The sequence below is a fragment of the Geospiza fortis genome, unplaced genomic scaffold, assembly GCF_000277835.1.
Source record: "Geospiza fortis unplaced genomic scaffold, GeoFor_1.0 scaffold293, whole genome shotgun sequence".
Lineage (NCBI taxonomy): Eukaryota > Metazoa > Chordata > Aves > Passeriformes > Thraupidae > Geospiza > Geospiza fortis.
The window spans coordinates 62526-66681 of NW_005054723.1; positions in this window are offsets into that span (position 1 = coordinate 62526).

Genomic DNA, 4156 nt, shown 5'->3' on the forward strand with positions numbered 1-4156 from the left:
CTGCTCTTTCTTTTTCTGGAGCAATACTTACCTCCCCCCTTCCGCTGCTGTTCCCACACGAAGGGACCGCCGCCTTCCACTGTTCTTTCCCCTCTGCGAGCTGGTGTCCCATGATAATTCCTTCCTATTTCTGTTTAAAGGGCACTGGAGGTTGGTATTCCCCGCCCTTGCGGGGGGGGCGGTTTTGCCTTGCCGTGTGTGTCTGTGTGTGTGGGTGAGAGCTCCTACCCCCACCCGCAAGCAGACCCCGTTGGGGTGGTGGTGGCTCTGTGGGGAAGGCATTTATGGCTTCCCCAGGAAACTTTCGCCGAGAGTGCTGCTTTTGCGCTTTGTGCGGCCCGGGCGCATTACTGTACACATCGCTATGCGTATTGCTGTGCGGCGGTGCCTCGCGCTGGAGGCGGCGACTGGACCCTGTTCTCATTTTAACGTTTATGTTCTCATCGGTTTTCTGCCTCCCACCGAAAGGGAAAGCCAGACAAAAGACTTTATCGCTTCTCCCTGCCGGCTCGACAGTTGAGGCAGGGCGGGATGGCGGCTCCCCGCGGCCGGTCCTTCTGTCCCTCCCTGTGCTGGGCCGGACCGTCTTCTGGAGTTGCGTTGACTGCGGCACCTGCTCGCCCTTTATTCGCTGAGCTGTGCCGAGTTATAGCGGCATCCCTCCTCTCGGTGCTTCGGCTCGGGGTCGGAGGGTGCTGGGCTCTCCGACGGCCTTGTCTTCAGCGGGTTTCACTTCGCGGGCAGCCTGCAAACTTGCCTTCTACTTTCTGAAGGGAAGCTCTTGCTGTTCCTGGATTAAGCACCTTTCTGCCTAGGTGGACTTCAGCTTTAGATATGAGTGGGTTTTTTGTGGTTTTTTTTTGTTTGGCTTGGTTTGGGGGGGGTTAAACTTTTTTTTTTATTCTTAAGGATTTTATTTTTTTTAATTAACTTTTTTATAAGTTTAAAGTTTTGGCTTTCTCTCCTTTTTTTCCAAATGTCTAAGGTACATTGGTGGTTCCTCAGGACTGGCAAAACCAGAAGTAGGACCTTTTTAGTTTGGCAGTGCTGAGACTTTTTTTCCCTTTTGCTTGCACTTGATACTCTTTGCAAGCAATGAGGAATGGCAGAAGTGCACGTAGGGAGGTGTTTCTTAGTTAAATACATTTAAACTAGGAATTCATTGTGAAAATAAAGCCGAGGGGTGATAAAAATTGATGCAGTCTTTTTTAGGACACCCAATGTGGGCTTGGCTTTGCTTGCTTTCAAGCAGTGGAATAGGCCTCAATGAGTAGTTGTGAATGAAAAAAAAAGTGTTTTTTTAATAGCTTCAAAAGAAAGTAATGTTGCAAAGGGTCAATGTGGAAAAAGAAAAGATGCATAAATAGAACTGAAGTATTGACTGCTGCTTCTGTACTCCTTAACTGCATTCTAAAATGCTATACCTACTACTGAAAGTATTTCAGTTGGGTTTGGGTTTGAAATTTTTTTGTTTGTTTACCTTATATGGGCCAATTTTGGAAGGCTGCACAAAAATAGTGGAAGCTGGTGATATGAAACATGTCAGTTGTATTTTTAGGGACATTGCCCAAATGTTTCAAACAGACATGGGACATTGTTCCTGCTGTATTTAACATTGGTGCAGCTTTCCCTCTGGTACTGTTCTGGGCCCCATAATTTAAGAAGGATGTGAAGGTCCTTGAATTGCCCCCAGAGAAGGGCAACAAAGCTGGTGAAAGGGCTGGAAGAAATGTCCTATAAGGAGCAGCTGAAGGCTCTGGGTTTGTCTAGGTTGGAGAAAAGGAGGCTGAGGGGTGACTTGCCTCTCTACACCTTCCTTTGAGAGGAAATGGAGAGGGAGGTATTGACCTCTTCTCCCTGGGATACAGTGACAGTATGCATGGGAATGGTTCACAGCTGTACCAGGAGAAGTTCAGACTGGACCTGAGGAAGCATTTCTTTACTGAGAGGGTGATCAAACACTGGGACAGACTTCCTACAGAGGTGGTTGATGCCCCAAGCTTGTCAATGTTTAAAAGGCATTTGGACAACACCCTTAATAACATGCCTTAATTTTTGGTCAGCACTAGAATTTTTAAAGTTATTTTAAGGAGAAAATTAATTTTAAATCTCTTCCTATCATAGTTTTAAAACAAGGAGTCTTTTTTTAATAGAAAAGTTTAAATTGGGTTGACCTAACAAAGTTCTTCATCATTTGTTTTACGTCAGTTTTCATGCTTCTCACATTTAATTTTCCCCTCAAATTCAAGGCTTTCCTTGCTCCCAAGAAATCAGTTTCAAAGTTTGCTTTCAGTTTAGGAAAGGTATTCCATTGTGGACTGACACTGGCCAAATGCCAGGCACCCACAAAAGTCGCTCACTCACCCTCCCCTGCTACAGCTGGACAGAGGAGAGAAAAAAATTTAATGAAGGCTTCATGAGTTAAGGACTGGGAGAAAACACTCCAAGGGCAAAACAGGCTCAACTTAGAAGTACAAAGTGAGTTTATTACTAACAAAATCAGAGGAGGACAATGAGAAGTAAACTAAGCCCTTAAAACCACCTTTTCTTCCCCAAACCCCACCCTTCTTCCCACCAGTGCAGGGAGACAGGGCATAGGGGTTTTGGTCAGTTTGTCACTCAAGATCTTTTGCTGCTCAGGGAGAGGAGTCATTCCCCTGTGAGACCATGGGGTCCCTTCCCACAGGAGACAGTTCTTTGTGAACTTTTCCAACATGGTTCCAATCTCATGAGCAGCAATCCTCCTGAAATTGCTGTGGTGTGGGTCACTCTTCTACAAGGTGCAGTCCTCCAAGGACAGGCTGCTCCAGACTGGAAGCAGGGGCCCCTCTCTCCACTGGGTCTCCCACTGGATCACAGCCTCCTCCAGGCATCCACCCGCTCCGGTGTACCTCCTCGATGGGCTGCAGGTAGATCTCTGCATCCCCTGTGGACGCCCATGGGCTGCAAGGGGACAGCCTGCTTCACCATGGTCATCACCATGGCCTGCAGAGGAATCTTGGCTCTGGCACCTGGAGCACCTCCTCCCCCTCCTCTTCCACTGACCTTGGTGTAGCCATGTTGTTTCCCTCACATGTTCTCACCTCCTCCTCTTCTCTAGCTGGAATTAAAACTGTGCCCCACTTTGTTTTGATTTTCTTAAATATGTTATCAGAGGCATTACCAACCTCTCTGGCCCAGATTTGGCCAGCACCATGTCCATCTTCAGAGCCATCAGGGATTGGCTCTGCTGGACATGGTGGGAAGCTTCCAGCAGCTTCTTACAGAAGCCTCCTCTCTGGCTCTCCAAAAACCAGGCCATGCAAAACTAACACATCTGTATATGATTCGATATTTTGTTATGTAGCAATTCTTGAATTTGGGACAGTTGCCATGCCAACAACTGATGCTTGTGTGCTCTCTGTGTTCTAACTTTAGGAGGTTGTCGTGGGTGGAGATGACATTTACTGGAGAAGCCCTGCTGTTGAGCCACAAGGTGCAGAGAGGACCTTCTTGATTTCTAAACTTCTTAGAGAAGAGTCAGGGTACAGCTGAATCCAGTTTTAGCCCCAGACTCTGTCAATGGTTTAAGTAACTTTTTCCCTCAGGATTAAAGATGACAAATCAGATATATTTATATAAAATGAATTATTTATTATGACAAATGATTAGACAAAAGATCTTAAACAGAATTATATACTACACAGTATAAAAGCTAAAACTGCTAGTAGTGTATAGCATAGTGCACTATATCAAAGCAATTATATTAAAGCTAGCAAAAAGAAACAATTATTAAGTAGAGATTGATTTAACTCACCCATACCAACACTTGTGGGTAGGTCTCTTTACCTCAAGGAGTATCCTTGGGGAGTGTCCCCTTCCCAAGGGAGCAAGGGAGGAAACTTCATACACACGCTCCAAGGAGGAATGTTAGAACCTGACCATATGAAAGTGGACTGGACTTTTCTAGTGTGAAGTACTATGACTGCCAGTCATATGTCATCAGGTCAGCTTAGCAGCTTATCTGCCAAATCCTTGCCTCACTATCAGGATGTTGATTTGGTTGCTGAGCTGGACTGGTTTTAGCGTAATTCAACACCAAAACCGGCATGTGACACCCTCTACTTGGCCACATCCAAGACAGAGCATCCCTGCCAGGGTGTTCTGCTACACTGTA